At 34.9% G+C, this 24,767-nt stretch overlaps 1 long non-coding RNA gene across 1 annotated transcript; it reads left to right on the plus strand.

Annotated features, from left to right (window-relative positions):
• Nucleotides 1–1,486: 1,486 nt before the first annotated feature.
• LOC126828779 (uncharacterized) lies at nt 1,487–3,494 on the plus strand. The gene is made up of 3 exons (XR_007683236.2): nt 1,487–1,557; nt 2,012–2,072; nt 2,862–3,494. It is a non-coding gene; the product is annotated as an uncharacterized LOC126828779 (long non-coding RNA).
• Nucleotides 3,495–24,767: the final 21,273 nt, after the last annotated feature.

Below are 24,767 nucleotides of genomic sequence, written 5' to 3' on the forward strand. Positions count from 1 at the left end.
GTCGTTCCATCCTAATAACTAGACAGCACTGTGCAAGACCACTTTAATGTGAACCGGGGAAAATGATTTTAAATGAAACGTATCCTACACATAACTAATTAGACAACCCTTGATAGTTGGAATACGAAATAAGTGTCGGCCGTAGCGTCACTGTCGAGGCAAAATTTCTCTCATATGCCCATCTTCATTAACCTAATGGGCGTAGAAAAGTAGGACTTGCAACCCCTATCCATTTCATTTCATTAACTAATCAGATTTAGTACTCTGATTATTTAAATGAAATCGTTTGGATCTGAACGATTGGTGTCAGACATCTAAGATCTACGAGATTAATGCAAGAGATATCAGATAACCTGTCCAATTTGTACCAATCTACGTCACATCTGTTTAAAACTATCTCGACATTCATCAATTTGCCATGGGTATAAATACTCGTCCATTACACTACAATAGCATACATTCATTTGTTCCATACATTAACAATGATGATGAAAGTAGCTCTCCTTGTTGCATGCGTAAGTATTTGTTTTTGAAACAATTTTCGTGGAAATGAATATGAAATGGGGTTTAACGTCTTACTGGTCTGCACCGACTGACCTAATGAAGACTGGCATACACCATATGCAGTGTGCTATGAGGGAAATTGAGCAGCTCTACGGTGGTTTGAGCCCGGACAGCGGCGTGGTTTCCCCTTATCAGTGATGCAGGACGGAGGGCCTGGCAAGGACAGCTGTCTAGTCGTTCGGCGTACACGTAAAAGATCTCTTGGCAATTGGAATTCGATATAAGAGTAGGCCGTAGCGCCGCTGCACGGGCAAAATTTCCCTCATAGCACACTGTATGGCGTATGCCCGTCTTCATTAGCCCAGTTTAGGAGCAGAACAGTAGGACGTTAAAAACCATTCCATTTCATTTTATAGTTCTATTTTCTTCACATGTGAAAATACTATACGAAATTTTTATACGAATTTAATATCGATAACTAATTATAAGTTTTATCCGATACTGCTTAGAAGTAGTTCTAAATGTGTATTACAAAATGAATGTAAGTCTAATAAATAATGTTTCAGTAGGTCAATTTTCTTCACATGTGAAAATATTCTACACATTTTTAATTGCGACAATGCACTGAAAAAATCTTTAACGTGTTTATTTTTTTTAGTTTCGTGATTTGTCTCATAAAAAAATAGTTTGTTTTTTTTTAAATTGACAATGCTCTTTAAAACCCTTTATATCTAATATTTTGTTTTGGATTTGTCAATTTTAGAAGTTTTATCCGATACTGATAATTGAATGCCGCCGGTAGGGTTGGATGCTTACAGGACTACAGGACAAATGTAAATTAAATACAATTATTCCGTAACGCAATATTCTGTAAAATTGCGGGTCAAATACACTAACCATCATTACATTTATTTGAGCATTAAATCATCTATACAAAGAAAATTGATATTTTAAAAATATATGTTGATTTTATTTGTGTTTCAGGTTGTGTTGGCTGTCTATGGACAGGCCATACCCGGTATGGGAATGGGTAGCGGCATGAAGCTATGTGGGGTAAGATATGGGTGTAGTAGAATAATCTGCTAACATGCCTATATACTGTATGTTTGTTTGTTTTCTCCATCATCGAGTCTTTAAAAATAAAATACTCTAGGTATGCATGAACCATTAGTGTTAACTGACACTGGCAACGCCCTTTCCTAGGAGAAAAGATTTCAGAAAACTGACCGCCTTTGGGGTGGGGGCATAGAGAGGATTTTGATTGAAATGTCTAGGAATCCGTCTTGTACATTATGGGCTAAATTCAAGCATGCGTCTTGCGACCAGTATTACGAAGAACCCCAGAAATAATATCGATATCGAAAAAGCTATGCACGCTAGTTTTTTTATTATATAGTTTCGATTATATTAGTTCCTGGAGAAATTTAATCACCCGAACCGATGCTACACAATAAATGATAATTGCTTTATTGTCGTGTTATATTTCTAGTTCTGTTTTACATTTTAGACCCAATATTGTCAAATGGGACAGATGTGTTCTTACCAATATGGATACCCATCCTGCGTCTGTAAGTACACGTATTATCGTTTTATTATTCCGTGCCGATGCAGTATAACTCTTAAAATGAAATAGGGGTCGTTAATACCCATTTTGTTTGTGAAAACGGAATAAAATATCGAAAAGTAATATCATTGTATACAATGTTATAAGGCCACCCCAATTTGAGTTTCTGGGGGGCACCTGTTAAAATTCTTATTTCTTCTAGAAAAAACTAATTTGAAAGCCAAAAGATCCAGTTCCATCAAACAAAATATCTTTCATGTGATTCAAATGATTATTTATTTATTGATTTATTTATGAAAATCAAAATGGCTTGTTAGTATTTTAATGTAATGTGGCTTTATTCCCACTGTGGATAAATTGTTTTATTGGCATTTAGTAAATGAACAGGAGTATACAGGTCACAATTCTATGGAATACAATTACTGCTTATTACTGAGTGACGTTTCGATTAGGCTTCTCTAGTCATTGTCATGCAATGACAGAATATGAAAATATGACAAGATCTTTATTTCATCCCTGAGCAGATCACGCATACCAAGTAGAAATATCCATAAGTTTCTTTAACAATGAAAGGCATAAGAGAGAGAGAGAGAGAGAGAGAGAGAGAGAGAGAGAGATCGGGGGGGGGGGGGTAACGTCCACTCGACACAAACCAGGTCACTTCGGGACTAACATATGGTTCAGTTTTATTTCAATAATTCGCAACAGACAGTTGAAGGGAATTAACTGCTTATGTAAGACTTAATTATAACATTAAAATCCTTAATACATTAAATCCTTATTCTCGTTTTAGATGCTAACGGTGGTGGCATGTACCCTGGCATGGGAGGTGGCATGTATCCACCAGGTATGGGTATGAACCCAGGTATGGGCATGAACCCAGGAATGGGCATGAACCCAGGAATGGGCATGGGCATGGCTATGACTGCAGAAGATAAACCTGCTACCGCTCCTAGAACTGGCGATGATGAAGAAGAAACAACCGAAGAGCCAACTAAAGATGTACCAGTTACCGATATAACCCAACCCTTGTAAATTCTGAAAATATTGACTTATTTTGATTACATACTCTTTCAAACCTTTTCCAACCGCGTGAATATTTTAAGAAAATAAAAGTAACATTAATTATTTAAAATAAGTGAATGACAACTTTAATGTTATCGGGTTTCAGTTTTGTATTCAGAAACGATCTATGTCCATAATATTAAATATTAAATAAATAAATACTGATCTATATTCCGTTTCGTTTTTATGCTTTCGATGGCTTCCACAGCATAGCGTATTGCAGACAAGTAAAACGGAATTTTGAACTATAAATAACGAAACGAAATAGTGTCTGTGGTTTAATCAGATTGCAAATAAATCTAATGTTAATAAATTATCTATATTTGATATTATAATCCACAAATCCAATACACAAAATCATTGCTACACAATCTATGTTGATTTTGTTTTAAAAAAAAAACAATTTCAGATGTCCATAATATTAAATAATTTTCATCAATAACCAACCAGTCTATTTTTAATAATTAACCATATTTAATGTAATTATAATCCAGATGTCCAGAGCACAAAATCATTGATAAGATTGCCTCAGGGTCGATTTTAAATGAAAGGATGGATGAATTGAATAAAGATATACAAAATTTGTATAGAATCTTCCATTATTCTGTTTGATTTCTGTGTTGGTTTTTGTTGAAGACGTGCCACCGTACTATGGACCAGAAACCAACTATAACCTCGTTGCAGCCATCTTGGATTGTGACTTCATATTAAACATCGAAGTCCGGCAAGCGCTGTGCCATTGCCCAAGGAACAAGCAAACCAATGTTTATGTCGACCGTACATTGATTTCCGTGTTCTTCTATTGAACAATTTCACCAAGTTTATAAAAGATAATCTGACTCTGCTGCCCACACCCACCACCTTCCTGTACTGTATATAGCAAGTGCAGGAGGAGCGCACCACACACAAAACAAAATCTACAAGATAAACCTGCGGACAAGACAGAATACGGATAATGTAACAACTCTTCCAGATCCTAGTGAAGTAAAGACAAGTAAAACGAAATTTTGAACTACAAAAACGAAAAGAAATAGAATCTGTGTTTTAGTCAAATAGCAACAATCCTTTTAACTCTGGGCGCATCAAAAGAACCAGAATTTATTTCTTCGAGAAGCACAATCTAGGTTAGAGTCCCCTGTCCAACAATATGCAGTAATACCAGACTTTTTTGTGTTTCATCGTGATCATAAATATAACTACAGGTTTAGTCGTTTATACAACTTTATTATTAAAACTGCTTGGCTTCGATGTTCCTCGTTCTCAATAAATTATTGATGATGGCTGCTCTGGAAATCTGGGTGAGCTCTGATGAATTTCGCTCAACCCCCTCTTTTATAACCCCTTAATTTCTTTACGTCACAGACTGACCTTGGCTTTAATTTCCTTCCCAAATATGAAATAAATATCCCCATACTCCAAAGACCGGAAAGAGGATATTAATTTATTTGGTCTACCAACCACATGTCATAAAGATAGTATTTGATGGATATATTGACAATGGTAAGCACATAGCCAGTGTTTTTACCAAATTATCACTGTTTATGTATAAACACATCACTCAATTTCATTTGAGTGTGTGTGATATGACTCTATACCAAGTGTGAACCTAATAATCTGTCTTAAAAGATACAAAATGGTCGCAAAGACCATAGTATTACAAGTATTCCGTATCGTATGAAGAGGGAAGAAAAAGAGAGATTGTTAACCATACCGTCATCTGTTTTAAGTGGCTTACGGTTCCCATTTATAAATTGTTAACCATTCCGTCATCTGTTTTAGGTGGCTTACACGATTCACATTAATAAATTGTTAACCATTCCGCCATCTGTTTTAAGTGGCTTACGATTCACATTAATAAATTGTTAACCATTCCGTCATCTGTTGTAAGTGGTTCACGATTCCCATTTATAAATTGTTAACCATTCCATCATCTAAATTAATTGGTTCACGACTCCCATTAGAATAAATTGTTAACCATTCCGTCATCTGTTTTAAGTGGTTCACGATTCCCATTAGAATAAATTGTTAACCATTCCGTCATCTGTTTTAAGTGGCTTACGATTCCCATTAATAAATTGTTAACCATTCCGTCATCTGTTTTAAGTGGTTCACGATTCCCATTTATAAATTGTTAACCATTCCATCATCTATTTTAAGTTGTTCACGATTCCCATTAGAATAAATTGCTAACCATTCCGTCATCTGATTTAAGTGGTTCACGATTCCCATTTATAAATTGTTAACCATTCCATCATCTATTTTAAGTGGTTCACGATTCCCCTTAGAATAAATTGTTAACCATTCCGTCATCTGTTTTAAGTGGTTCACGATTCCCATTGGAATAAATTGTTAACCATTCCGTCATCTGTTTTACGTGGCTTACGATTCCCATTAATAAATTGTTAACCATTCCGTCATCTGTTTTAAGTGGCTTACGATTCACATTAATAAATTGTTAATCATTCCATCATCTATTTTAAGTGGTTCACGATTCCCATGTCATGGCCATGTTATTACGTGGCTTACGATTCACATTAATGAATTGTTAATCATTCCGCCATCTGTTTTAAGTGGCTTACGATTCACATTAATAAATTGTTAACCATTCCGTCATCTGTTTTAATTGGCTTACGATTCACATTAATAAATTGTTAACCATTCCGCCATCTGTTTTAAGTGGCTTACGATTCACATTAATAAATTGTTAACCATTCCGTCATCTGTTTTAAGTGGTTCGCGATTCCCATTAGAATAAATTGTTAACCATTCCGTCATCTGTTTTAAGTGGTTCATGATTCCCATTAATATGGCAGTTTTCGCTACAATAGTTAAAAAAAGTTAATGAAATTGGGATCCTACGGTGGCCTTTTAGTGCCATACGTTGATTTGTACCTTTTTCTTGCAAAATACTTCATATATTCCTCATAAATGCTGGAGAAAAAATCCTTGACCTAATGTTTTGGTTAAATTTTGATTTAAACAAGAATACCCAAAACATTAAATACATTCTGGAAATCCATTATCTCCCTTTATGCCAAATTACTAATAACAGTATTTAGTTTTAACAATATTTATTCAGTAAACTGAATCGGATTAACAACAGGCAAGGACCTAGTATGTCTACTAGTATAGCTGTAAACCGTTATTTCATATAAAATTTGAGGCTACAGTTCTAATATATATTTAACCCGAAGCAAAGCATCTATAGATATGTAATTTTCTCCCTAAAATAGATATATGGCAAAGACTAAATAATACTGTACTGGGGGTGATAATTGTTATGAAGATAAAAGAAATCAAATGGGGTTTACTGTTTTACTGTTCCGTAAAAACTGGGATAAAGAAGATGGTCATATGCCATGCATTGTCGTATTGGTGGAAATTTTTGCCAAACATCGACGTTACGGCCTAGGCTTAAAGTTCCTGTATCTGCACGCCAACGTGTACACGGGACATCAGTTTCACGTCCCATCCAAACAATTAGACGCTGCCCTTGTCAGACTCTCCGTCCTGCACCACTGACAAGTGGAAACCAAACTGAAATATTCAGGGTAACTTTCTCGGCCAACACCTGGATAAAACTCACCGCGACTCCTTTGCACTGATGCGAAAGGGACACTTGCACAGAAAACAGGAATATGTACAATTATTAATTAAAATAATACCATCTATGAACATCAAAATTACAATCTTTACAGTTCACCTTCCAACAGTAATAAATCTATTATAAATACAACAGGACTGATTAATTGTTTCATCATTCGATTCACACCCCTTGTCGATCTTGTTTGAAATCTACTGTTTTAACACAACAGGGGGGGGGGGGGGCTGAATGGTTAGCGTGCGCGCGCTGTATCATAAAGTCTGTCATTGAGTCGACTGGCGTGGTTTCGAATCCCCGGTTGTACGTGACAAGGAGTAGGGTGGCCTGTCCAACCTCGTGGGTTTTCTCCGGGTCCTCCGGTTTACTCGCACTGCTAAATAAAAGACCCCTATGCGCAAGCGAATTATTGAAATAAAATTAAACCATATGTTAGTCCCGAAATGATCTAGTTTGTGTCGAGTGGACGTTAAACCCCATTTCTCTCTCTCTCTCTCTCTCTCTCTCTCTCTCTTTAACACAACAGATTAATATCCCCGGCAGCACCATGACAGTAGATAATATGGGTAATCATCAATTACCTGGTATTGTACCTGGTATAGTTTTTTTTGCTTTCATAAAAATATGATAGGAAATCTGGAGGAAGAACGTCGTCTGTCATCAATTACTGGCTCATGGCCATGTTATTAGTAATATTTTACGTGTAGTTTATCAAAATGAGATTGTATTGTCCTGTACCAATCGAGCTAATGAAGGCGAGCATGAGTCATACGCTGTGCTATAAGGGAACAGTGGGGCTGCGGCTTCTTTTTTTTATCTTCAACTTATCGGTTATGACATACCATTATGCAATTAATGTATTTTGTAATTTTGTCATGAATGTAATAAATAAATAAAAAAATCATCCTTATTTGACCTCATTGCTTCCAACCAAGCCGAAGCATACGGTGTTCGGTAAAGATGGGATAATTCAGGAATGGAAGGGTTCGGATTGTAAATATCGATATTAAACCAGGGGCTTTCAGGTGGGCGAGTCGCGGCTCCAATCCATTCAAAACTACAGCCTTTATGGCTGGGGGTGGGGGTGTGGGGCAGGAGGCATATCTCCTAAACGGCAAGTTGCGGAACGCTGAATATCGCCTATAATCCTACCATACAGTGATCAAGTGGACATGAATAATAAGTAGATAACAATCAAATATTTTGACTGATACTAAACAAATGAAATGAAACGAAATGGGGTAACGTAATGTGCAGCGTGCTATAAGGGAAATTTTGCCCAGGCAGTGACGATAAGTCCCACTGGTACTTCGAATTCCAATTCCAAGGGCCCTTTTACATATACGACAAAATGTTCACGGGGACCTCGGTTTTTACGTATCATTCGAAAGACTAGACACTGTCCTTGCAAACCACGCAGAACAATACCAGGGAACTTTCTCGGTCAACCCAGGGCGGGCGCGTCGAATTACCCCATAACACCCAATAACTGCCCAATAACACCCAATAACAGCCCAGTAACACCCAATAACTCAAAAAAAACAACCAATAACTACAAAATGTTGACTTTGGAAACACAAAATAACAATTTAGTTGAATTTAAGAAGCATGGCTGCTTTGTGTCCAAATCGGAGTTTCACGCTCACTCGCCTGAAGGGAGATAACTCGTATATTGTTATTTTGTGTTTCCAAAGTCAACATTTTGTAGTTATTGGTTGTTATTTTGGGTGTTATTGGGCAGTTATTGGGTGTTATACGGTAATAAACACTGTCCTTTTTGTCCCGATGACAAAAAAAAATAATAATAAAAAAAAAAGAAAAATATTCAAATTGGTTTCAGTCAGAGATGTGAAAAATATACATCTGGGCCTCCGGAAACCAGGGTGATTCGGATCATGGCCCAAAGCCCGTGTCATTGAAGCTAATTCGGATAATATTGAATGATAAATATATGAAAATAATATAGGCTATTTCAAATATTCTCGCCATTCAAAGCCAGAACTAACCTTATCATGGTCCGAATGAGCCAAGAATCTGTAGCGAATGGGCCCTTTTAGGTAATTCGTCAGAATGTCCCTTCAGACGCTAAATTTGGAGCAGCTTCCCTTGAACCACTTTGCACCAATTACCCCTTGCACAAGAGTTTGAAGACTGAATGATCCAGTCACTATTTTATAAAGACGATTGCGTCTGGATAATTGGGTATAAAATTTGGTTTCCACATGTAAACTTCCGGTAAAAACACGATGGCTGCAAAATGAAAATTTCGTCGACAGTCTAACTAAAAAGTAACTTAAACTTATGATCACAATAATGGTGAGTTTAATTTAGTTGATTTAATTCCAAAATAAAGAATCCATTCAGGGATAGTTGCAATGATATTTTTATGAAGAAATAATGGAATCCGAAGGCTAGATCTATTCCCATGTGAAATAGCCTAGTCTTTGTTATTTTAAAGTTAAGGTCGGTGGACCTAATAATTTAATGGTTTGGTTGAGTGAGTTCATTCTGAAGTGATCTCCTTTCGTAATCATTGTAGGTTAATCATACAAGCCTTGACAAGGTTGTGTATGATTGATATTTGTTTATTTCACTAATATACCACAAATATAAATTTTGTAGATCTCCATAAACTGTTATAGTTAAAGAAATGAATTGAAATCCTATAGTGGCTATAGGGTTTATTAATATGTAGTAAATGAAATGTCTTACTTTTTCAAGTTTTTGGGCTGGGATCGAGCTATGGATAGTAACCCAGTGCCTTCACACTGAGGCGAAGTAACATTTTAAGAATGTCAAGGTACCAGAATGTACCTCCATCAACTTTGCAATTGATGATGAAAACTATGACTATACCCGATACAATACCGGGTAATTGACACAGACATCGGTGTCAAGTTTAAATCTTAAACTTATTAAGGAAATTTCAAGCCAGTTTTAGAATCTGACTCCTCCTGTTCAAGACAGAAGTTGTTTTACAGGGCTTGCTTTTGGACCAAGACTCCCGGGGGCCCATTCCACACCCATAACCCAACCCCTACCTTTACCACAACACCTTTATTAGTATTAGTAATCATTAATCAAATAGTGTACGGTAGGCCCTACATAGCAGAATTATATGCTTAGAGCTGTTGTGAAAAAAAAAGTTGCCAGTTGAGCAATTGTATTTATTTTGCTTACCTCAGATCAGTTAGATATTTTTTGCAAATTGACAATATTAAGCATTATCACAATTTTAAAATATATTTCAATGTTTTTCTACACTAAAAAAAACCCCTGTATTTATTGTTAAAGGAGCTATAGTCCTAAATCTATAGTCCTAGAAATGGACACAAATGGGTCGCAACGCATATTTAATAATGTAATATGAATGTATGTATATAAACTGATTTACATTCAATCGTTTCTGTTTTTACTGTAATTTTTTAGCAGTTACAGTATGTTTGATGTAATATGCCAAATTGAATGTCAGTCTTTGGCGTCTGTTTATGCCAGTGTACACCGGTAGTATTCTCCTATGAGATATGTTAGCCTCATTCATCAAGTCGCTTCATTACAAATGGTGCTCAAAAGCATTTTGGCATGCGATTCATTTTTTCTTAAATATTGGATATCAGAGGCCCATCTTTTCACGGTTGAATTAAACTGACCAATAATTCGTGTTAGCAATGTCGAAGATTGTGGATGATATGAGTTAGCGACTTGCCTCCTTTAAAGTTGTGAAATTCTAACTTGATGGCATTTTAATTGACTGAAAGTTAAATCCTCTAGCAGGTCAACTGAAAGTGAAACGAGAACCCTGATTTATTCTCCTTCATATTCCAATCAACTGATATTATAGTAATGTATTATTGATGATACAACAACTCAGTTATTTGAAGCATTATTAAACAGCCGTATAATATATAATTATAAGTAATTAATAAGGACTTATCTGTGTATGTAGAGTTCATCACCTTTTATTGTTACAAATAGATAATTATATATACCTATTGATTATAGGTATACCTCATGATTGGTACTGTATAATAATATATAGTATACAATGACATAATCCTTACAAGACATATAGAAGTAGATTTCACAAATTAAAGACACTTACATGTATATGGGTATACGTACTTCTGAATTTATTAACATGCATATACCCGTAAAAGTGTCTTTAATTTATAGTATACATTATATACTGTTGATTACTATTAGTATTCAACATACATGTAGACGGTCCATAGATTTACCCAAAACAACTTTAATTACCAAAAACAACCCTTATTTCAAATAAAACAACACATTTTTAAGATTTTTTTTTTCTTTTTATATGCATAGATGATTAATATTCCCTAAACTTTACTCTTATTGTCATTGTAGTGGATTCGGGTCAATGACAATAAGAGTTGTTTTTCTTGCTTTCATCTTCCACTGATCTTACAGTTTTTTTTTGTTTTTGTTTTCAAAACTATTAAAAAAAAGAGTAAAGATTAGGAAATATTAATCATCTATACATATATAAAAAAGAAAAAACAATAAAAATGTATTGTTTTATTCAAAATACAGATTGTTTTGGGTAATTAAAATTGTTTTGGGTTATTTTGGGTTAATCTATGGATTCTACAAGTAGGTACTGTTGATTGATACTTTGTATATGTGTATAGGTATAGGGCAATTCTTGCGAGAATTACACATCAAGACAAAAAAAAAATTCTTTTATTGCCACTACTTTTTCACGTATCTATGTAAGAAAATGGTCCTATTTTATGAATTTCATTAAAATCTTACAATATTTACTTGATTTCATAGTTTATGGCAATCTGTATATCGATGTACAGTGACAAAATTTTTACTGATAAATAACTCATTATTTCATTTGTTTATCAAGGAAAAATAAACATTGCTTAAAGTAAAAACCAAGGGTGAAATTGAAGTTGAGATGTTACTCAATGAGTATAAATCAAGAAAATCTGTTAAATATCAAGCCTTTTCTCTACACCTCGCGTTGAATAAGCTTATTGTCATGTGTAACGTACGTAACAAAATGGATATACTAGTTTAATTAAATTAACCATTTTTTGTTTAAAATACACTATTACTTCAAATCTTCTAAATTTAGTGCCAGTATATTCAGAAAATACCATTGTCATCAATCAAATGTTATTTATGTAAAAATGAAAACCCAATGAAAATATGTAATGTACGTAATGTTACGTGCGTTACATGTAGAGGGGAGTGTTTGGAACTAATTGTGTCCCATGAGCTCTTTTAATTCAAACACTAGTGGTGAAAGTGCAAGATCAAAAGCCCATTGATTAGAAAAAAATATTTTTAAGTACTTTTTATAACATTTTACATTTTAATCAATTCCTGAAAGGAGGTAAATGTACCACATGGGTTCAGAAAAGAATTTTTGTAAAAAATTGATTGTTTTTTTTAAATCAAATATCTTACGTGTTACTCTTGTACAAAACACCACAGACCAACACCCTCTATCAAAGTAATTCTAAGTCGAAAATGTTAATAAAAATTCCACACAAAAGTCCCCAAACCTTGCCATAATAAATGAACTGATCTTTAAGCAGGCCCTTTAAGCTAATACAGACAATTTTCCAGGGGAAATCACTGATTTTTGCAAAAATGCGGGAATTATAAGGTAAATATACGCTAATAAACAGAGGAGCAGGATAAACTTTTAAAGTGGCTACTTGAGTCTAATATTGTATACTACAAATGGTGTCAAATAATTAAGACAATCGAACCATCATTTGTGGTTGGATCCAATGGTATATTGGATCCAACTAATTTACTGAAGTAAATAAGATTAGAATCTACTAGGTAAATGATCAGTTCCATAGTCATAATTTCTAACTTTCTGGGAGGGCCTTAAAATAGTCATCAAAAATATTACAGGTTATAGGCCTAGTTATTGTACATAATAAACTCATAAATGAGTCTTAAGTTGAGTTTTCTAAATTTCATAACTATGTCTAAAAAATAAATTATTAGCTATGTCTTAAATTTATTATTAGTTGTGTCGAAGTTACATGTAGATTGCTATTATGGTTGCCGCAAGGGTTTTCAGTAATGGTTTTCAAATATCTAGAATTTTATGTCAAATTTAATTAAATAAATTATCTGAAATTCATATATTTTATTCATTTGTTAAATCATAACAGAGATAATAAATATAAAGCATGCTTTGATCCATTCTAAATGTTATATGGCACAAATTTCACACGTGTAACGTATGTAACATATTTGTGTAACATACGTAACATATTTGTGTAACGTACGTAACACCAAATAATGCTGTGTCAATGGGAGAAATGGGCCTGAATCATCTGTTAGTATACCAAAATATATACTACTGTGTTTGCACAACAAAATAGTAAAACAGCACCACAGTCACAAAGTTCAAATCACAGACTTTTGGACTTGAAATTTAGTGGTATCAAATTTTGTCTTTTGTGATGTAACGTACGTAACAGCAACATTTTCGTCTTCAAGAGACAATGACAATGGCAATGGAAAAATTGTTCTACTTTCTATATTAGATATACATGTTAGCTATCCAAAGCCATAAACACTGACTTTCTGCAACACATTATAATAAAGTTATTAAACTTTGATTGTGTTCGATCGGCTCTAAATGTAACGTACGTAACGCAAGAATCGCCCTATACCTGTTGATAGGTACTTTGTAATACATGTAAATCCGGTTATCATGTGAGATGTCCAGTGGCCTTAGTCCCCCCAAAATGACATAGTTTGTGTCGAGTGGACATTAAACCCCATTTCTCTCTCTCTCTCTTTTGGGGTGGCCGAATGGTTTAATGCATGCGCTTAGATTTTAAGGGTTATCACTGAGTCAAGTGGGTTGGTTTCGAATCGCAAATTGTATGTAACAAGGAGTAGGGTTGCCTGTCCAACCGTGTGGGTATTCTCCAGTCCTAAAAACTTCTATGCACAAGCGAATTATTGAAATAAGATTGAACCATTATGTTAGTCCTGAAATGACCTTTTTTGTGTTGAGTGGATGTTAAACCCCATTCCTCTCTCTCTCTTTCTCCCTCTCTCCATCGACAGTTGTCCTGGAGGCAATTGTCCTAGATCCAACTCGACATTAATTAATTTGTTTTGTTTACCTTGTATTACAGGTAAATCGAGAACTGATTAGATATGATACCTGGATTGTATAACAGATTAATGAGATGTCAACTGATACCTGACATAATACAGCCTGTAGCTGCTTCTAGAATGGATTTATTACAGAATTTAAACTGAGAATCAACAGATATTAATCTTTTTATAATTCTGTAGCCTGTAGCTGCTTCTAGAACAGTTTTATTATAGAATTAAAAAAAAGACTCAACAGAGATCAATCAATCTAGTTGTAATATGGAGACTAACCAAAACCATGTTTCTGATAAAATTACTGGAATAAGACCACTGTTTACCATATTGATAATAAAATTGTTATTGACATAAGCTTATATCTTTAATACAAGTGATACAATGTTATATGTCATGAAGTGATAGCTTGTTTTGTTTGGAAGTAAAAGTAGACGAATGCCAACCAGTTAATTTAGATCAAGATAATGTTGGAAGTAAATTGTTATTAATGAATATACATCTTTAATGCTTGTGGTAACCAGTTAATTTAGATAATGTGATATAAAACTGTCATTAATGAAATAAGCGTACATCTTTAATGCATGTGATACAGTGTATATCATAAAGTGAAATATTATAAATATTTTTAAAATTTTATTTGCAAGTATAAACAGATGTACGTGGTAACCAGTTAATTTTGATAATTCCGAAAGAAAACTGTGAATAATGAGATAAGCTTATGGCATTAATCCCTGTGATAAAAAACACTCCTAAAGGGAAACAATATATGAATGTGACAAATTCCTATCTGGAAGTAAAAAGCATTATATACGTTAATTTTGATAGAAAATATGGAAAGCTCACAGCATTAATTCATAAAGGGAAACAATATGAAGTGACAAATTCCTATTTGGAAGTAAAAGCAGTCGCACACCAGATTATTAATTTAGATATACCGGTAGTTAATGTCAAAACGAAACTAAGCTTCCATCTTTAATGGATGTAAGATAACATATGTTATAAAGTTGAGCAATATAAATTGGACAAATTCTATTTGGAAGTAAATATAGATGTATATCAGCCAGTTGATTTAGATATAATAGATATATAGCTAATGTCAAAAGATGATCAATGTGATATACTGTTATTAATATTATCCTTTTAATGACATTTGTTACGTTGTTAATATGAGTGACAGATCATGTGACAGGGATTTGATTCCAAGATTGTGATCATTTCATTATTTCCATAATAAACAGATAACCAGGTTAACTATACAACCAGTGAATTCAACAAATGATTGAGCTCTGGATATTATAACGTTCTCAACTTCAACAACTGTTTGAGCTCTGCATATCGAACATTTTCAGTGTCAACAACTGATTGAGCTCTGAATATTAGATTATTGAGCTCTGAATATTGATATATATACCGCTTCAACAAATGATTGAGCTCTGATTATTGGAACATTTTCAAATTCAACAAATGATCGGGCAATGAATATCAGAACATTTTCGACGTCAACAAATGATCAAGCTCTGAATATCAGAAAAATTGATTGAGCTCTGAATATCAAAAAAATTGATTGAGCTCTGAATATCAGAATATTTTCTACTTCAACAAATGATTAAGCTCTATATAATAATAAAATTTCCATAATAATTAAATATTTTCTTTATCTGTCGATAGATTGTAATGTTTGATGACTGGAAAAATTTACTGAATTGCGCATATCTTGATCAGAATTGAGACTTGCCATAAAATTAATTAATATCCTCAGAATTCAGTGATTACCGTTGTTTCATATTCTAATATCAGGATCTAATTTTGTTTTGATAAAATAGAGATTACCCACCCACTACTGAACTGTGCATAGCTTGATGAGAATTACCGTTGTTTCATATTCCAATGTAAGGATCTAATTTTGTTTTGATAAATATAGATTACCCGCCCTCTACTGAACTGTGCATAGCTTGATTACTTAAGGTTTTATACTGTTGTTACCGATATAAGGATTCTGTAAGAGATATCAGGATCTAGGGTGTATTATTCTATTGTAATAAAAACAGATATTAATCAATGGATGTTTAATTGACATGTTATTGCCTATAACTATTGACAATGAATGTTGGAAAGTTTGCGCGTGTGATAATTGTCGTAAACAATATGAGAAACAAAGCTGATTATAATCAGTAGCTGAGTGGATTTTACCAGTCATATTGAAGGGTAATTGCTGTGTGTGTATGTACTTGTATTTGCCTGAAATCCTCAGAACTATTTTAATTCTGCTTAATCCAGAATCGTGTAAGTTGAGTGAATTGATGAAAGGGCTAGTATTCGGTGTATATCCTTGCCCGAAATTCTGCCCAATTCAGAAACCTGGATGTTGAATGAATAACTGGTGTCTTCATAGAAAGGAAAAGTGTGTTTTTTGATTTTGTATTTGGAGTGACTAAGAAAACGTAGATTTTTTTTGTGTTTTCATAGAAAGGTAAAGTGTGTTTTTGGATTTGGAGAGACAGAAAATACAGATTTTTGGTGTCTGCATAGAAAGGTAAAGTGTATTATTGTATTTGGGGAGACTTGAGAAAATACAGATTTGGTATAATGGAGAGAAGAAGAGTGAGTCCCAAAACAAGAAAATTCATAAACTACCTTTTCTTGAAGTTTACAACAAATTTGATGTTTCATTTGGTGATTGTAACAAATGTATAAGTTGAGACTGCTAATTGTTCTTTGAAATTAGATTATCAAAATGTCAAATGACCTGCATACCCGCTCAAGAAATTTTGAATCCACCAAAACCATCAGATCAAGATCTACTTTGCGTGACCGTCTGCAGGAAAACTCACGTAATTTAAATGACCTGTTGTACGGCCAGTCTCCTTTCAAGAAAAAAGATAATCCAAATTCAACGTCCAGTTCAAGTCATTCATACAACTCTGTGTCATCGCCTTCCAGTTCCATCCAAAGTGAGCATTCAGTCGATTCAAATTCAAAATTGTCTTCAAAAATCGACATCACTTTTTCCAGTATTTCTCCACCCACAGCAACAGACACTCAAGGAAGTGTACCACCCAAAGTTCAATCTTTGTCAGATTTCCTGAGAAAACAACAAAATGTTTCGTGCAATTCAGAAAAATCTGTGGACATCAACTCAAATGTTAGAACTTCAACCAAATCTGGATCTTCATATTCCAGAACACCAAAGTTTTCAGAAAGAACAGAAGCCAAAATTCAAAGTGGTGTAGAAAATTCAATTAATTCCAAAAATTCGTCAAGTGCCTCTATTTCTAACAATAATATATCTCCAAAAAATTCAAACTCGCTTAAGTATTCAAGTAGAACTTTTGAACAAAATGCAAAGTTGCATTTTGCGGAAAGAAAAAACGAACCATGCAGCTCGTACGTCCAAGACAGAATTCATACGCTTCTACGTATGAAAAAAAATGCACTTTCAAATCAAAGAGAAGTGCCAAAATTTGATCATAGTAATGTTTTAAATCACAATCAATTCCTTCCAGTAGATAGGAACACCAAGTTTGTAGCCAAATCGTCCAGTAAGAATAATCAGTTTCAGTGTCCATCTGATAGTGCTATAGAGACTGAGTCTGGAAGTTCTCTCTCCTCAGCAGTCACAAGACTTGTTCATCCAGGAAGCACTGTTGATGTGAGGAATGGTGAATTGTTGCCGAGAAACAGAGAGATTAATGGCAATGGTAATTACTTTAATTTCATTCTGCTTATTTACTGGTTTTATGTCATGTAGGCACAATTATTTCTGTCAGGGTCAGGGTAGGGGTTCAGGTTTGAGGGAGAGATGCTACATGTTAAAGGAGCTAAATCGCTAACATTTGGGACCTAGATATTGACACAAGTGGGTCGCAACTCATATAATACTGTAATATGAATGTATATAAACTGATACACATTCAATGGTTTCCGTTTTTACTCTAATTTCAAATCAGTTATGTTCCGCGAAATAAGCCAGCAGTCTCAATCGAATGCCAATTTCTAGCGCCTGGTTATTCCAGTCTACATACGCCGTTTGGTTTAGTGCAATATGTCTAGCCTCGTTCCTCGAGTCTCTTGCTAGAACTGGGGCTGGAACGCATTATGGTACACGATTCGTGTACCAATGGCAAAATGTTTATTTTGTCTTAAATATTGGATATCAGAAGCCCATCTTTTTCCGGTACGATCACAGCATAAATATTGATTTAAGTTGACAAATAATTTGTGTTTTCAATGTTGAAGACTTTGGATGATATTGAGTTAGAGACTTAGCTACTTTAAAACAGCTCACACTTGAATATCTGTTAAATAATCAATTTGAGTAGGCTACATTCTAGACTTAATTAAGTACAAATTATCACATAACGTATATATACAAGCCTGGACAGAAGGCACCTGTCACAGACCTTATCAGATATAAATTATCACACAACGGTATATGTTATATAATAAAAATGGTGTGTGATAATTTGTGTCTGATAATGTGACAAGAGCCTTCAGTCCAAAATGAAATGAAATGAAACATTATTTATTAGACTTACATTCATTTTGTAATACACATTTAGAACTACTTCTAAGCAGTATTGGATAAAACTTATAATTAGTTATCGATATTAAATTCGTATAAAAATTTCGTATAGTATTTTCACATGTGAAGAAAATAGAAATATAAAATGAAATGTAATGGTTTTTAATGTCATACTGTTCTGCTCCAAACTGGGCTAATGAAGACGGGTATACGCCATACAGTGTGCTATGAGGGAAATTTTGCCCAGACAGCAGCACTACGGCCTACTCTTATATATAGAATTCCAACTGTCAAGGGATCTATTACGTGCACAACAATGTGTACAAGGGACCTCGGTATTTCGTCCCACCGAAGGACTAGACAGCTGTCCTTGTCAGGCCCTCCGTCCTGCATCACTGACAAGGGGGAACCACGCCGGAAAATCTGGATGGACTTTCTCGGCCAATGCAGGGATCGAACACCCCCGACCTCCAGGCTAGCGAGCAAATGCACAATCAGGATCACCAACTGTAAGGAACTAATAAAATACTATCAATTTGAAAATTGAATTTACTGAGTAATGGGGGAAAAAAACAAAAATGAAAATACAATAATGATACATACTTAATCAATAATAAATTAGAATAAATGGGGGAAAAAAAGTTGTAAAAATTTAGTAATCAATAGTTAATTATCTTTTTATGGCTGATTCAATAAGGATTTTCTATAAAATAGAAAGAGTTTATTTGTAACCACAATCTACAGTTGATAAAAAGGTGTAGAAATTCTATTCAAGGGGCATTGTGGAAGATTAAAAAGCTGGCAGTTCTCACTATAGTTAAAAACTAGATGATGTAAAAGGAATATGCTGAAAATTTCAGTCAAATTGCTCCACTCTGAACCGAGGTACATGTATTAGCGATTGAATTATGGGCCTAGCCTCGGTCATCATTACTAAAGTCTGTACAATAAAAAACATAGTCTCTATTATCCATTTTTTGATTAAATCATCAATGAGTGTTAAGCAGCAGATCTGATTCAAATCCAATAAAAACTGACACATACATGTAAGATGGCATCGAGAATTGATTAAGCTCTTTTAATGCTGATAAATGTCTAATTAATAGTTTATAAAACATTTCAGGCCTAAAGAAAGACCAGCAAATGCAGATTTAGCTCATGCATAATGTATGTTTAATTGAGCATTGTATAAAATAAAATTTATATAAATATTTTCTAATTCAGTCTACAGTTGAGAAAAAGGTGTAGAAATTCTGTTAATGGAGTATTTTTTATAATAAATTTAGTGAATTTATTTTCTAATGCTATTTACAGTTGAATTAGAAAGTATCAATATTATTTATAATAAAAAGGTGTAGAAATTCTATTAATGTAACATTTTATAAAATAAGATATATTTAAATATTTTGTAATTCAATCTAAATTGATATAAAGAAAGGTGTAGAAATTCTATTAAATTAAAGGCAGAAAAATAAAGGCAGGAATGAAGTCATATGTCACAGAATCCCACTTATTGATTTTCACCAGACGTAGTTAAATAACAGCAGACGGACACCCAGGCATGCAGACATCATTGACGAGATATTACAGTGTGTGTGCTGTAATGTTATTAAAACACATGCACATGCATTCTTGTCTTCGTGTGACAGACTGGGTCAGTTCATTCCTCGACAAAACATTGATTTTCTTTTTTCTTTTAGATGTTTTTAGTCCTGAGAATGAGTCATGGTGTGTTGTTACAGCGACCAGAGAGAATGATAAAAATGGTAATATTAACGCTAAAAGGTAGGTGAATTACTTTTAGTTGTATTATTTTTTACCTTGACTATTAAAATTATTTCATGCTAAGGACACAATGGTTTCTGATTGTATTAATTTTCTATCACATTTGTTTCAATAATCTTTGAATAGTGCTAGGAGGAGATAGAGAGAAATGGAGTTTAAGGCCACTTGACACAAACTAGGTCATTTTGGGACAAAAATGATTCAATTTTATTTCGATAATTTGCTAGCGCGTAGGTTTTTTTTTTTAGCAGTGGGAGAAAACCCTTGAGGGTGGACAGGTGACCCTACCCCTTGTCACATACATGTACAAGCGGGGAATTGAAACCACACCACTTGACTGAATGACAGGCCGTATGGTGCAATGCACATGCATTAACCCCCAAACCCCCTGCATGGCATTGGAACCACTCCTGAAATGAAATGGGTTAATGAAGACAGACATATGTCATACAGTTTCCCTGCTTATACGTGACAAGAAAATGGGAAGTCGTCCAACCTCATGTGTTTTCTCAGGGTCCTGCAGTTTCCTTCAACTGCTAAAGATCCCTGAGCGAATTGTTGAAACAAAATTGAACCATATTTTCGGAAATGACCTAGTTTTGTGTCAAGTGGGAATGACAGTAGTGGGTAAGACACTGGCTCGCTAACCTGGAGCTCATGGGGTTGGCTGATGGCGTTGGCCGAGAAAATTCATCAGAATTTTCCGATGTGGTTCCCCCTTGTCAGTGGTGCAGGACAGAGGGCCTGACAAGGACAGCTGTCTAGTCATTCAGATGGGAGGAAAAAATGAGGTCCTGTGTACACATTGGCGTGCACGTAAAAGATCCCTTGGCAGTTGCAATTCAATATAAGAGTAGGCCTTAGCGCTGCTGTCCCTCATAGTCATAGCACACTATATGTCATATGCCCTTCTTCATTAGCCCAGTCAGAGCAGAACAATAGGACGTTAAACCCATTACATTTCATTTTTGTGTCAAGTTGAAGTTAAACCCAGCAATACTATATACCAGAAAACAACCGGAAAACTACCGGAAAACACCATCTTATACTGAATACCGGAAAAAGCCGAAAAAACACTAAATACCGGAAAACACACTAAATAGGTAATCCATAGCCTGGTCCTCTGTTTGCGGGGAGTTAGAGTTAGGGTTAGGTTTTTCCGGTGTTTTCCATGGACCAGCGGTGGGTTAGGGTTAGGGTTAGGTTTTTCCAGAGGACCAGCGGTGGGTTAGGGTTAGGGTTAGGTTTTTCCGGTGTTTTCCAGAGGACCAGACTCTGAGTTCTCTATTTAGAGTGTTTTCCGGTATTTAGTGTGTTTTCTGGTATTTAGTGTGTTTTCATGTATTTAGTGTGTTTTCATGTATTTAGTGTTTTTCCGGTGTTTTCTGGTATAACATGGTGTTTTCCGGTAGTTTTCCGGTTGTTTTCCGGTAGTTTTCCGGTAATTTTCTGTTCTTTTTCGGTGTTTTCCGGTATATAGTATAGCATGTTAAACCTCATTCCTCCCAGAGATTTGTGATCAGTAGGAAGTAATTTACCTGGAGTCCTAGTTATTTAATTACATGTGTCGATCAATCTTTTTCCCCGTTCCTTATTGGATCAAGTAGAATGTTAAACCCGATTTCATTTCATTTCAAGTTTACTGAGGTGAATACCGTGAAGGCTGAAATCGTACTTGAACGATTTTGGAATTTTCAAAATTATTTATAAATATGTGTGGCTCAGTGAATAGGGTGCTGGCTTGCTGACATGGAAGTCCCAGGTTTCATCCTGGTGTTGGCAACGAAAGTTACTTGGGATTTTCCAGCATGGTTCCTCTTTGTCAGTGATGCAAGACAGAGGATCTGGCAAGGATCTCCCAATTAATATGCACATTTCTGTCTAAGCTGTGTATCTCTACGCCAATTAGAACTGTTCTGGGTATCATGTGTCCAAATGTTGTATCTTGATTTGTGGAAATTTTGAAATGCAAAAGGTTCAATTTCTTAATCTTTAGAAATTCTTAGATACACCCTTTTGACACTTCATTGACGATATAACATATGCCTGTCTTCTTTCGCCTGGTTGGTGCAGAATAGTATTTCTATTTTGGAAGAAAAGTACATGTATTTACAGGATATTTTATTTTCAATCCATTTCTTATCTTGATACTTAGAAATTTTATATTGTGAAATTTTAGATTTCTAAAAGGAATATCAGTTTTAATATCATTCAGTTTGGTTGAATATTTACAAAAATATGAACAGATGTACCAGGGTCACCTTTAAATATTATCTAAAATCGTTTGATGATTGCCTTTTAAATCAGATTGAATCCAAGCTGGGAGATTATCTACCATTAAGTATTGTTTAATGGTCGCTAGTGAGACATTAAGTAATATATTGTAACAACATGAGGGCGGTGAGGCCCGAATGTTTTTACAATATATTACGCAATGTCTTAAGCTTGAGACCATTAAACATCTTAAAATACAGACACTTGCACATGCTTTGCAATGAAATACCTCACTCGAGTTCAATATTTTACCAAGTTACGCTTGGCACATTGCCCGTACGATTATTTGAAATAATGGTACTCCAACATCAAAGGATGACGTCACATCTGTATTTTAATATATTGGATTTGTTGTCTTAATCAAATAATAAACAGGTATTCAAGAGCTAAATCTGTCTATTGCAGGTCTTTCTTTAGGCCTTAGATGTTATCTAAATTATTAATTAGACTTTAATTAACAAGACAAGACCATAATTAATTCTTGACGCTATGGGATGGCGCTGATTTTTTAGTAGAATAGAATGGTTCGGTCATTTAATGATTAAATTTAATAATGGATAATCAAGACTTTCTTTATCATCTTAACAACGGTAGCAATGACAATCAAGGCTACACTGTTCTTCTAACAACGCTAACTTGGCTCAGAGTGAAATTTTCTACATACACACGTATTCCCTTTTCATTATCTATTTTTTAACAATTATAATGAAAACTGTCAGCTCTTTATCCAATCCTACATAAAGCCCCTTTAAATAATTATTTTGAGTACAATGTAGTGTGTATTAAGCCGGGAAAATTTACATAATGTAAGGGAAAATAAAATGACGATCAGCGGTCTTGTCTTTTAAAAATGTTATATTTTAATACAGTAAGTTCAAGTAGTACCTCTGTTTTCAGCAAGGTGGGGTGGGTGGTCTAGTGGTTTAATGCATACGTCTTGAATCATAAGGTCTGTCATTGAGTCAAGTGGTATAGTTTCAATTTCACGCTTAGTTGTAGGTGACAAGATTTGGGATGTCTGTCCAATCTCATGGGTTTTCTCTGGGTCTTCCCATTTCCTCCCACTGATAAAGACCCCTATGCACAAGCGAATTATTGAAATAAAATTGAACCATGTTAGTTCCAATTTCCTCTCCCTGATAAAGACCCTATGCACAAGTGAATTATTGAAATAGAAATGAAATGAAATGAAATGGGGTTTAACGTCCTACTGTTCTGCTCCTAACCTGGGCTAATGAAGACGGGCATACGCCATACAGTGTGCTATGAGGGAATTTTGCCCGGACAGCGGCACTACGGCCTACTATTATATCGAATTCCAACTGCCAAGGGATCTTTTACGTGCACGCCAATGTGTACACGGGACCTTGGTTTTTCGTTCCATCCGAACGACTAGACAGCTTTCCTTGTCAGCCCCCTCCGTCCTGCATCACTGACAAGGGAGAACCACGCCGGAAAATCTGGATGAACTTTCTAGGCCAATGCAGGGATCGAACACCCGACCTCCAGGCTAGCGAGCTAGCGTCTTACCCACTTAGCCACGTGATCCCCGAATTATTGAAATAAAATTGAACTGTATGTTACTTAGTTTGGGTTGAGTGGACCTTAAACCCCCTTTCTCTCTTTCCCACTCTCTACCTCTCTCTCTTTCCCACTCTCTACCTCTCTCTCTTTCCCACTCTCTACCTCTCTCTTTCCCACTCTCTACCTCTCTCTCTTTCCCACTCTCTACCTCTCTCTTTCCCACTCTCTACCTCTCTCTCTTTCCCACTCTCTACCTCTCTCTCTTTCCCACTCTCTACCTCTCTCTCTTGCTCTCTGTTTTTAGTTTAGAAAAGAATGGTTTGAATATTTCAATTGAAAAATATTTTTTTAATTTGTTAGAACTGGTCCTCTATTGTCCATTTCTGCAATATTACTTTAGCTCAGAATGGTTCCAACATTAGCATTGAGAAATATTTATAAATTTGTTATTTTGGGGTTGTGTTTTTTTTAGCGTACCGGTAATTGAAGACAGAAGTATAAGAGAAGGAAATAGTAGTAACGTAGAAGATAATATAGAAAGGTGAGATTTCCTTTAGTTGATGAGGTGTTGGGTGCTGAATGATCTGATGCTTGCGCTTTAGATCCCAAAGTCTGTCATTGAGTCGAATTCCATGGTTTTGATTCCCAGATGGTACGTGACAAGTGGTATCGCCTGTCCAATGTCGTTGGTTTTCTTCAGGTTCTTTGGTTTCTTCCCATTGCTAAAGACCCCCCCATACACAAGTGAAAGAGTGAAATAAAATCGATTCATGTGTTAGCCTCTTACCTTTCTCTCCCCCCCA

Source organism: Patella vulgata, chromosome 1 (genome assembly GCF_932274485.2).
Source record: "Patella vulgata chromosome 1, xgPatVulg1.2, whole genome shotgun sequence".
Classification (NCBI taxonomy): domain Eukaryota; kingdom Metazoa; phylum Mollusca; class Gastropoda; family Patellidae; genus Patella; species Patella vulgata.